The sequence below is a fragment of the Carassius gibelio genome, chromosome A11 (genome assembly GCF_023724105.1).
Source record: "Carassius gibelio isolate Cgi1373 ecotype wild population from Czech Republic chromosome A11, carGib1.2-hapl.c, whole genome shotgun sequence".
NCBI classification, from domain to species: Eukaryota; Metazoa; Chordata; class Actinopteri; order Cypriniformes; family Cyprinidae; genus Carassius; species Carassius gibelio.
Genome location: NC_068381.1, coordinates 20868918 through 20882078, shown reverse-complemented (window position 1 = coordinate 20882078; position 13161 = coordinate 20868918). Strand labels below are relative to the sequence as shown.

Here is a 13161-nt window from a genome sequence, read left to right as displayed (position 1 = left end):
TTTTTTTTTTTTTTTTTTTTTGAGTGAAGAAAATGGGACATAAGCAACGTTTCTATGCTGATTTAATTTCCTCTTTTTTTCTAAACTGTAGTCTAAAACACTTGTATGTACAGAGGGAAATCAGCAACTGATACTGTTGAGTGTTACACTTGTTTGAGTCTCACCAATGCTACACACCACAATGAAGGCGGAGTCTTTATTTAATAAAGATGGGTCCGACTGATAAATCTTGAACTCACTCCACCGACATCTTCACTGTGGATCTTTATTTCTATTCAGACTCTGGAGATTTCTACATCTCAATTCATCACAGGTCAGAAACTTTAACATGATAATTTAACATCCTTTTACTTAAGATGTATTATTGTGAAAACTGTACCGGTATTTAATTTCATGTAGAGCTACAGCAACATGTTCATCATTAGTTCTTCTGTTACAGATGTTTGTGTCACTGGCCTTATTTATACATTTCACCAGTGCAAACAGGAAATTATTTCTTTGAATCAAATGAATGGTGTTGTGTGAGATTAAGACCATGATGATGTCATGAATGGTGTTGTGTGTGATTAAGACCATGATGAACTCTTTCATTCTGGAGTCCTGATGTGAGGATGATTCAGACTAATTAAACCCATGTGAAATCAATCATGATCTATCTTTAACAGTGTCTGCATGAAAGACTAGCTGACAGGAATAACATAAAAACAGCAATGAATCAATCACATGGAATGTATTTACTAATATTATTTTGTTTGTGGTTTGAGTTGGAATGATGTATGATTGTGCACATGATCTGAATCTGTAGCATCAGTCCAGCTGCTGTATCTACATTATGATGATGATCTGTTTTCTTAATTTGCAGTCTCTGGTGATCCAGACGGAGAAGTGAAGAGTCGTTCTGATGTATCAGAGAGGATCAGATCAGATGAAGGTAGAAGAGAAAACATCATACTTCACTTTCATTTAGAATAACTAGAAGTATTTTTTCAAGTTTAACTGCAAATCTAATCACACTGAGGTTATCTGAACTTACTGTACCTTGACTTTAATTCAACTCTGTATGATTTAAAAGGAGTGTAGTAACTGAATAATGCATAAAGAAAACTGCTGGAGTGTCAGAAACTACAGACGAGCAAAAACCAACCGGACAGAGAGAAAAATGAAGGCCAGAAATAAGACACAAACAACTGGATCTCAAGAGAAAAGCAGACAGAGACTTGTTAGATGTGACAGTATGAAGAGACTAAAACCAAACTGTAAGTGTTGTTCACTATGAAACTTACTTAAACCACATTTCTCGTCTTCCTATATATAATTGATATATAAACACTCCTGTCATAAAATGACACATTCAGTCAGATTCATCACTGACGTTCTGCTTTCATCTGATTAATGATTATTGATTGAGATTATAAACCCCTGATAAATCCTAATGAGGATTAAAATAAATAAATAATATTTGTGATTTATAGTCTCAGATGATCCAGACGGGCCTGTAAAGATTCTTTCAGATGATCTCAAGAACACACAACACACCAGCGGCTGAAGACTGAGCATCATCATCATCATCATCATCACTCAGTTCAGCTCCTGTACTCTTTCAGCGTTGACAGACTCATCTGATCACAAACAAACAGAATAATGATCATTCCCTTCCATACGTAGCTCTGTTGAATGAAAGGAAGGGAAAAAAGGAATTGAAAGGACGTCAAGTGTAGATGAGCAGCTCAAGCTTAAACTTGCTCGAGAGCATCTTATATCATGTGAACAGGATTAGATTGCATCTTTAAACCAGAACTGATCCTTAGAATTTGTCCGCTACCATCGCTACTTTATTACAAGATCCTACTGATCTAGACAATAATTTTAAATAATAATAATTTGAAAATGTATTTAAAGATCCATAATAGCCTACTATAGACACAGCCAATTTTACTCACTGAAATATTTATTCATCATAAAATAATTACTTCCTAATTGTATTAGAGTCCTGCACACAGATAATGTAGAGTTGTGAATTAATTTGAGTGATGATGATATTATGGGCGGCGCTTGATGGAGCAGGAAATGCCGATAACATGATCTTGACCCTTAAGAAACTTTCATTAATGCTGTAATCGTAACAAATCTGTCCTAATATGTTCTCTTGGCTCTTTCCTTATAAAATTCCAGAAAGGTTTCAAGTTTTTATGTCTGTCTCTTTTTAAATAATATGATGTCATTATGTTGCTGTCTTGCTGCCAGCCAACCGCTGCAGGTTCAAGTGTGAGAAGAGATCAGGGGTCTCATAAACGTTGCATATACGCACAAAATGGGCATAGAAAAATGCGTAGGCAATTTTCCACGCACATATCGGGATTTATAAAAAATAAACCTGGTGTAAATATGCCTTTTTCCTGGAGTGAGAAAAGTAATGAAGCAATGATTTTAAAATCTGTTTCATTTCGATACACACTTTTACATTAAATATTCCTCTCTCATTAATGGAGATACGTACTGAAAATACTTAATGTCATTACGTAGAAGTTATGATTTAGACATTTATATGGATGCTGTCACAGACATGCCAGGCTCCAACCCCACCCAATCACAGCGCACTCCCTCACCCAAATACTGATCACATACATCTGCCGCTCATCTGCACGCCCATCATCCAACACATAGAAGGCACTCACACACACTTCACCACTGTCTGGTCTCGTTTGCACATAGGACTCTCCTACCTGCTGACTTCAAGGACTCAACGTGTTATACTTACCTGTCTCCAGCGTTTCCAAGATCCCTCCAGTCTCCACCGTGAGTGTGTGTGTGTGTCCCTTGTCCTCATCTCCATCTCCACTATCGCCATTCGGATCTCAACTCAGCTCTACACCAAGGAGAGTATCACTTCCCGGTCTCTTCTCAGACATTCACCTCACTAAAGCTTGTGTCAATAAAACCATCACCTGCCATCTCTTGTCTCCGACCCCTCTGTACTGTAACAGATGCACTTGATCACTTTTCCTGTGGCATGTTATGGAAAAGAATGAGATCAGATCTATTCTTAAATATTTATCTGATAACTATTTAAACAGTTTTGTTTTTATGGATATTTTGATATATTTAATTCTGAAACATCACAAGGATACTGGATGATATTTAGCAATAAAAACCTAAAAAAAAAAACTATGTCATATTCCCTGTTATTTATAATAATGTTTGAGGTAAATTGTGTATTAATTACTGTTCTACAGACAGTGGAAGTACAATCTCTGTTTGTCAGTGCATGAAGAACATCTTCTGATTCTTAACATTCATCTGTGAAGTAAATGCATCATTAAATGACTAAACCATAATCACATCAGCCTTCAGCCAACTTTCTCTGGTATTTATTAAAAACAGACTCAACACATAAAGCAGAAGAAACTGCTAGCTTAAAATAAATAAATAAATAAAAATGAATAATAATTTCCAGGCTGACTTTCAAACTCACTCCCTGTGACACTTACAGTTGCTTTGGTGTAAATCAAACATCATAACTCATAACTCATCATAACCGTAAATATGTAAATGCCAATATAAGCAAATTACAGTTCAGTAGACACTGCTTCAGGGTGTTGCTGTAAAGCTATAAAGATGTCAGTCTCAAACACAACAGCAGATCTCAGATACTTTCCAGCTCATCACACGGTCATTCAAGCATTTTTATCTTTAATTGTTTAACAAACTGTTACACATTTTTACATTTATGTTTGTATTAGTGAAACTAATGTCAGTCTGTATCACACAAAACTCACTAATAATGTCAAACTCCACTTTAACTCTAAACTGTAGATTTGAGAAATGAATGTCAGAACATCTGTGGAAAAGAGAGGAATCAAAAAACTGAGCAGCAAAGAGGACGAGAGACAATCTAGTGAAGCAGGAGAGAAACAGAGCAAGGGTCCAGCTTTAATGAAGACACAATAAACTGTTAGTGTTTATGATCTTTATGATTAAACACTGATACATGTCTTGCATTCACAACTCTGTTTCATCTTCAGCTATCTGAAACATCAAATGTGAGATTTCTATTCGCTCTGGATTCAGACAGAGCTGCAGAGATTGACTCTGATGGTTCACAGACACATTCACAGATGACAAGAGATATTGATAACACACAGAATAATCAAAGCGCAAACTCAATCTGATGTTATATATCTTTTAGAAGCAGCAGTTCGCGTGGCTTCAGTTTTATAGTAATTATAGTTTTTACTGCATCTGTTTTGTTTTATACAGCTCTTCAAGTGCTTTCTTAAACTTTTCATGTCTGTGATCCTTAAATATGAAGATCTCCTCATGAGGGAATACTTTCCTAAAATATTAGTGCAGCTTTATACTTTCACATATACTGACTTATACTATGAAAAATGAATTATGAACAATAGTAAAATATTATCTATAATTACTTCCTATTAAGTAGACACCTTTATTCTTCATTTAACAAAACAAAAACATTAAAACTAAACAAAGTGACTGATTTTGTAAGGTGGAAACCTCATTTCTTAACATTTGTTTTTAAAACATGTCTAAAGGTTAATATCAGCATCATGTAACAGTGATTGCATTCACACACATTTAGAATCCCAAACACAAATGCATCCTTTGACAGAACATGTGAAAAACACATAACTGTGGCGACACTCGAATCAGATAATAATTTGACAATCAATCAAATCATTTCAAAATAATACAACAGCTGTTCATCTTCACTTTTCAGTTTGAAGTTTTCATAACCAAACTCCATACATTTACTATCACAGTAAAGTACCACAAAACTGTGTCTGCTGAGAGAAAATCACATGAACACCTCAAATCACATCTGAATTGAGATTTTCAGATTTTAAAGTTTTTTTTTTTTTTTTTTTTATAGAAATAAACTATGTTCTTAGATGAATTATCACTTATACAGAGATGATTCAAAAAACATTTTATTAAAGCAATAAAGTAGTAAGAATATATGGGGCCCCACACATGGCATGCAGGAAAAATATAAGGCTAAATCGTGTGCACAATTTACTAATTAGTTCCCTCAATTTGCTAAATCGTGTGCACAATTTAACAAATCGAGAGAACGCAATAGTAAATCGAAGGAACGCAATAGTAATCATGTGCTCGTTTTAGTACATTGAGGGAGCGAATGAGTAAATCGTGCGCACAATTTATTTATTTTTCTTGCATGTCGTGTGCGGGGCTCCATAAGAATAAAATCAACTAAATTGAAAATAATTGTACTGACAACATGAGATCATGCAAATTGAGCAGCAGATGGAGACACTAGATCTTCACTGCAAGCTCAAAACCCTTTAGAGACAGTCTGATGATGATGAAAGATTTGATATGAAGATTAATATGAAGCATAAAGTGACTCTGATCATCGGTTAAATGAGTGTAAAACATTCATTGACTGATTTGATATGTATTTCACTCCAATGAATGTTATTATCCTTTAACCTTTTATTCTTTAAAGGTCAAATATTTCTTAGAAGTGATAGAGAAACGCAGGATTTAAGATGAGCATGTTACACATCTGCTGTTCAAACCTTCAGAAATAACATGAAGTATAAACTAGTTTGTGAGCACCCTTGGGGTGTGGCCTTGTGGTGGGGCGGGGTTATTGGGCAGTGGGCGGTCATGGGGCATGGGTGTGTGCACGGGGAAACATTTCCAGACAGGCAGAGACGTGTTAAATCTTGTGTGTAACGCATTTAAAACCTCTATCTGCAATCAACAGAAATGTTTCTTCTTTGTTAAACATGTAATCTAAGCATTGAAACAAACTGACATTAAACCAAAAGTACCTAAAATTTTAGGACAAATGCTTGGAGATCAAGAGGAGATTGAAGCACATTAACATTTCCTCTCAATGCAAGTTTGAGCAATAGTTTATAAACTATACATTAATTGTAATTAAGTTAACCACAATTCTAATCAGTTTCAGCTGTCAGATGAGACCAAAATATACTTCAGATAAATTCTAAATATACTTTATTTAGTTTTATTGTGAAAATAATAAAACATGCTAATATAGTATATATATATATATATATATATATATATATATATATATATATATATATATATATATATATATATATATATATATATATATACACAGTGGGGCTCGAAAGTTTGGGCACCCTTTGCAGAATCTGTGAAAATGCAAGTAATTTTCAAAAAATAAGAGAGATCATACTAAATGCATGTTATTTTTTATTTCGTAGTGTCCTGAGTAAGATATTGTACATTAAAGATGTTTACATTTAGTCCACAAGACAAAAAAATTGATGAAATTATTAAAATAACCCCACTCAAAAGTTTGGGAACCCTTGGTTCTTAATACTGTGTACTGTTATCTGATGATCCTCGACTGTCTTTCTGTTTTGTGATGGTTGTGTTCATGAGTCCCTTGTTTGTTCTGAACAGTTAAACTGAGCAGCGCTGCATCTCTGCATGTTGACTAGCTGTACTCCACCCATCTGTTTGGCTTCATTTGCACTCATGCAATCTCATGATGCCTGACATCACAGTTCCCACGCCTCACCCTAATCACAGTTCTGGAATGTGGTATGTTTTATCTTTCAGATCAAAATAATATCTACATGATCTCGGTCGGAGTTCTCCTAACAGTGTTTCTCCACACAAATCATGATGATGGTGAACTACAACATTAGAGGAATGTAAAAACACTTTTTTTGTGAGAATTGTATAATTATATATAATTTTACATAAACTGTTTCTGTCATACTTATATAACATATTCACAGTGCATTATCATTATTAAAAATAATTCTATATTCTATATGATTTGACCCAACACCATGTCAAAAAACAACCCAACAAATGAGTGAATAAAACCCAACAAGACGGTTCAAAGTGTCCAGACGGTTCATTCTGAGACAGACACTGATCCTTTACAGTGAATGAACAGACTGTAAACTGTGTAGTACCTGTGTAGAGTGTGGTATGTTATAGTTCTGTAAATGAACTGTATTATTAGTATTATACATCTTAAAGAATGGAGAATTTCCATGTAATATGCATCAAAGGCATTTAAAGTATTTTCAGGGCAGTTTAAACAGCAAAGCAAAACAGCATAATTAGATATTTTATTAATAAAAAAGCTACTGAAATAAGTGCTAGTGTTCCCGTATTAATTCATATTGTGTTATAAAGATAAATGTTGTTGCATGACAAAAGTAGTTTAATATTTGACAGTTAAATTGTACAACAACATTTCTAAATAAGACGAGTCTCTGATCTGTGTATTTTGTCTTGTCACATCTATCATTGTGTTTTCAGATGCATTATAAGAAGCCAAACTCATTGGATCCTGGATTATTCATTCAGGATATCCATTCTGATAACTATTAAAAATTATATTATAGTAGTGCTAGGCATGTGTTTACATTTTAAATATCTCATTGCTTCTAAGAGGATGAAAAAAAAAGTACAGCTAAGTACGGTGACCAATACTCAGAATTTGTGCTCTGCATTCAACCCAAGTGCACACACACACCCGGAGCAGTGTGCATTATATTAACTGCCTGCTTTACAGCATAAGTTTGTAAGTGTTAATCAATGCAGTGTATACATTTAATTATCCACTATTAGCCATCTCACTGGTAGCTGTATAAACCTGCAATATTTAAAGGTCAGAGAACAAACTTGAATTATAGCATCTGCATCTTGCATAGCCTTACATTCACCTCTGGCTAACTGTCAAACCTATGACACCCCCCCCCAAAAAATACAGAGGCCTTATAGTGTTCTAAGTAATAAACTGTTATAGTGTTAGTTAATTAAATATAAGTTTAGTTACAGTTATTCTATATGTGATAATGAGTTCTGTATGGTCTAATTAGATGCTCTTACATCGTTACACGGGGACTAGTTTTGACTGATTGTTATGTTCAGAGTGCGTATGCTCGCAGGTTCTGGTGCAGACGGTTGTAGTAAAGCCATCAGCACTGGGCAAGAGCATAACCCCGCTGTTGTAAATTTATAATTTACCAAGTAAAGTTCCTTCAATTGATTATCTTTGTTTTGTGCTTCTCTCCACGCCTCCATGGACACTGATAGACTAACGTTACAGACGAGTGCACAACAATCTATTGTCAGGGACAAAATCTCAAATTTTATTTCCCTGTCTGAGTCAGTAGGAGACAGTAGCCAGCGAACAAGACAAAACCGGTCTGATGTCCTCACCTATCCGCCCTGCCCTGCCTCATGCACATGCACATGCAACTCAACACTTTTGTTTTTGCCCCCATTTTTCATGAAGTGAACTCAAAGATCAAAGATGTTTCCTATATACACAAAAGGCCTATTTCTCTCAAGTATTTATCATAAATATGCTTTAATCTGTGTTAGTGAGCACTTCTCCTTTGCCGAGATAATCCATCCACCTCACAGGTGTGGCATATCAAGATGCTGATTAGACATTATGATTATTGCACAGGTGTGCCTTAGGCTGGCCACAATATAGACCACTCGGTCTCGGACCACTGTGCAGTTTTATCTGTTGTGAGCACCATTTGCCTCACGCAGTGCAACACATCTCCTTCAGGTTGTTGTTTGTGGCCTGTGTAATGTTGGTCCACTCCTCTTCAATGGCTGTGTGAAGTTGCTGGATATTGGCAGGAACTGTATCACGCTGTCGTATACACCGATCCAGAGCATCCCAAACATGCTCAATGGGTGACACGTCCGGTGAGTATGCTGGCCATGCAAGAACTGGGATGTTTTCAGCTTCCAGGAAATGTGTACAGATCCTTGCAGCATGGGGTCGTGCATTATCATGCTGCAACATGAGCTGATGGTTGTGGATGAATGGCACAACAATGGGCCTCAGGATCAAGATCACGGTATCTCTGTGCATTTAAAATGACATCAATAAAATGCACTTGAGTTCGTAGTCCATAACAGATGCCTGCCCATACCATAACCCCACCCTCACCATGGGCCACTCGATCCACAATGTTGTGATCAGCAGACCGCTCACCCACATGACGCCATACATGATTGACATGAAAATCATCTCAAATTGGTCCTCCATCACATTATGGAAAGAGTTCACAAAGAGTGCAGAAACGAGTTCATGCACTGTCATCTTATAATATAACAAAAATAACGTTTAACAAAAGTCTAATATCTTAAAAAATCTGAATGTCTTTTTGAAACATAAATTGTTTGAATTTCTTTCTTCTCTAATGTGAGTCAGCCTGTTAGGACTGTTGTGCAGCCTGTTAACATGGTAATCCTGTAAACAAGTATTTTGAAAACACAACACCTGGGAGAAAACTAACAGCCCACACCCTCCACAGCGTACAGAAAACACCTGTGTACAGAGCACACCTGTGTCAGCTTCCAGTGCACTCTTCAGCTGCTGAGGACCAGGACAGCAGGATTCACTCGGGATCTTTATTTCTTCAAGATGCATTCTTAATGTAGCACGGTTCTCCTCTTCTCACAGGTAAATTTCTTTTAATTATAGCCTGCTTTACTGAGCAGGTTTTAGCTTCATACGGATGGCTGGATTATTTGCAATTTTATCAGAAATGTTTTAATAATATAAAATAACGTTTAATTGTTTGTCTTTATAATCCTTGATTTATTGTTAATTAATTAGATAGAAATTATGGGGAAATGCATTATTACACAAAACAGTGAAAAACTGAACCTTGTAAAGATTGTCAGACGGTGTTGCAGTGAAGTAAGTGTGAACAGATAAACATCAGACATAATGAATATTTTAGGGAATCTTCTAATCGCACTGAGATCACACAGCTGCTTCATCAGGAACTGATCTGATGTTGTGCTTGATATGATCTGAAACTGCTGTAGATGACTTGGATTTAAACTCTGATTTAACAGATCCAAATGGAGTATAGAAAAGAAAAATCACACACAGAAAACTGCCACCAGAAACCAAAGATGAGCAAAAACCAACAGGACAGATAGAAAAATGGAGGACAGAAATGAAACACAGACCACTGTATCTCAAGAGAAAAGCAGACAGAGACTTGTTAGATGGGACAGTATGGAGAGGTTAAAACCATTGTGTAAGTGTTTGTTCACATTCAGACAGATTCTTCAGACTTTCTGCAGTCACAGATGAATGAACCAGATGTGTGATTGTTTAACTGACATGTATTATTGATCAAGAACATAAACTTATAAATTCAAACAATGTTCTGTAGAATATAATCTGATAAATACTGTATACTGTATATTTGTGATTTCTAGTATCAGATGATCCAGACGGGCAGATAAAGTTTAATTCTGATGTCAAAAGCTCTTCAGCATGTTCTCAGGAACACACAACATCACCGAGACACCAGCAGCTGAAGACCTGAACATCTTCTTCATCATCATCATCATCTCCAGACTCCAGTCTCTTCAGCTCCAGAACTGTTTTCAGACTCATCTGATCACAAACTAACAGACTAATGAACCATTTCCTTCGCAGATCTGTGTCTGAGAACCGTTTTATTGATCTGGAGCAGCACCTTATGAGATCATTTTGTATATTGTGATTAATTTAAGAGATTCTATCCACCTTATTTAATTCTAACAGAAAGGCAGGCGTGACTATTTGTTATTAAATGTACAGTATCTGGCTTCCACTGTTGTACAGTTCCAATTATTTTTAGCTTGTTATGCTTCCTGACATTGAAAAACCTGTACTGTATTGTAGAGATTCTCAACTCTGGCTCAGGATCCACTTTTCTGCAGAGTTGAGCTCCAATCCTGATCAAACTCACTCTTTCTAGTGATCCTAAAGACCTTGATGAACCTGTTCAGGTGTGTTCGATGAGGGCTGGAGATAAACTCTGCAGGAACTGCACCTTAAGGGCCAAAGTTAAGAAACAACTGCTGTATTGTTTCATAAAAATAAAGAAATACAATTTTTTACAAAAAGCTGAAAAAAAAATAGGAATTGGATTCAGAATGACAATCAAAACATAGATGGAGTTACAATTGGTAAAAGTTTAACTCTATTACTATCAATCTTAGAAGTAAAGTAGTTTATAAAGTCATTACTGTTATGAGGTTGGGAAATGTCAACACTTCTTGATGCTTTATTTTTCATTAATTTAGCCACTGTATTGAATAAATACCTGGGGTTATGTTTGTTTTCTTCTAAAAGAGACAAAAAGTAATCAGATCTAGCAGTTTTTAATGCTTTTCTGTAGGATAGGTTTCTTTCCCGCCAATTAATAAGAAATACCTCTAGTTTGTTTTCCTCCAGCTGCACTCCATTTTTTGGGCGTGCGAGTATGCTCATTATACCATGGTGTCAAACTGTTTTCCTTAACCTTCCTTAAGCGTAAAGGAGCAACTGCATTTAAAGTGCTAGAAAAGAGAAAGTCCATAGTTTCTGTTACATCATCAAGTTGTTCTGAGGTCTTGGATATGCTAACCCAGACAGCAACATAAAGAGGAGGGAAAACAAAAGCCCAAATTCAATTTATCATCCATCACAATGAGAATGTCCAGCAAAGGATAATTGAGCTTCACAAATTGGTGAAATGTCTTTAAGAAAAGAGCTAAAGCAGTGAAAATTCCACCATCAGGGCAATAATTAAGAATTACCAATCAACATGAAATCCTATGGATCTGTCTGGAAGAGGATGTGTGTCTATATCGTCCTAATGTGTGGCGTGAAGGAGAATTTGAGTGGCTAAAGACTCTCCAAGGACCACAGCTGGAGAACTGCAGAAAATAGTTGAGTCTCGGGTTCAGAAAACCTTTTTAAAAAATTTCAAACAGAACCTACAGAAGAAAAAATCTCCTAGCTCAACCAAAAACAAACTAAAGCATATTCAGTTATGACTCACAAAATATATCTGTAAATTCTCCCTCATTCATGAAAAAAAGGGGGCCAGGAGTAGATGTAAAGCAAGTCACTAATATTTTGAAAATACAAACACTTCCGTGAATCTGAAAAGTGAAGACAGAACAGCTTTAGATTATATCAGATTTATATTATAACACAATCCTACAATTTGATTAAAATAACATCACATCTGATGTAGCTGTACATCTCTGTACAATGATTCATGTATAATAAGCAACTAAGCAATTAAAAAATATGACAAACAAGAGCTGACTCACCTTTCCATGATATTACTTGGTTAAACTTAGCAAGGTTAACTAACTAAATTATTCAAAAGGTAATTTCACTTAATTTTATTTACACTGTGGGTGCGTGTCTGTGTCTAAATATATGTACTGTATATATGAATAGATTTAAAAGTATTTATTTCTATCAGAAATAAATCAAAACGGATTTATACAGCAATGAGAATACAATAGAAATAAAATGAAATAATAAAATAGAAAGTAATGGTATTGAAAATAAATACTAAATTTTTATGCAAGAGCTGAGAACTCTTGGACTACATAAAACATTTGTATTAAGTCAAGTCAAGTAAAGTCACCTTTATTTATATAGCGCTTTAAACAAAATACATTGCGTCAAAGCAACTGAACAACATTCATTAGGAACACAGTGTGTCAATAATGCAAAATGACAGTTAGGGTGTACTCACACTAGCCACGGTTGCCATGAACCAGACCCGAGTACGATTGTCTCCCCTCCCCACTCCCCCTCTGGCCTGCACTTAAGTATAGGGTTTCAGCATTCGTGCCAGAGCACGCTTACGTCATTATGGTGTGACGGTTTCGGGATAAACAGGAAGAGCGGCGCTCTCTGAACACAATGGAGTCCATCGCTCTGTTTTCTTTGTGGATAATTTTGTGTCGTTTGGTCCACAGCCCTCTCACAGCCTGTTGTTAAACAGATGTGTCGCCTTAGTGGCGCGAAAATTGTCACGTAATCGTGCTGCTCGTATGAGGATGTTTGCATCTGAGGTGCCAGCTGAAGTGCAGCAAGGACTTTGCTGTTTTTGATTTTATGCGTTTTTCACCTCTGCCGTAGACCAAAGCGACCCTTTCCCTGCCATGTTGGTTTTGGAGCGTCGCAAAACCGTGACGCAACGCGTCCTTTTCCGTGCTCCTGCACGGTTAGCGCTCACACTGCATGCGAACCGCGCCCGAGTCCAACTGAACCGTGCCCTGGCCCACCTCTTCCAAGCGGGCCAGGGCCGGCTAATCGAGCCGCGCCCGGGCACGGTT

The 13161-nt window shown here is 36.3% G+C and overlaps 1 long non-coding RNA gene across 1 annotated transcript; it reads left to right on the top strand.

Moving 5' to 3' along the window:
* The first annotated feature begins 9367 nt into the window (after positions 1-9367).
* Positions 9368-10980, top strand: LOC128022654 (uncharacterized). Its single transcript, XR_008185966.1, has 3 exons — positions 9368-9493; positions 9895-10082; positions 10267-10980. It is a non-coding gene; the product is annotated as an uncharacterized LOC128022654 (long non-coding RNA).
* Positions 10981-13161: the final 2181 nt, after the last annotated feature.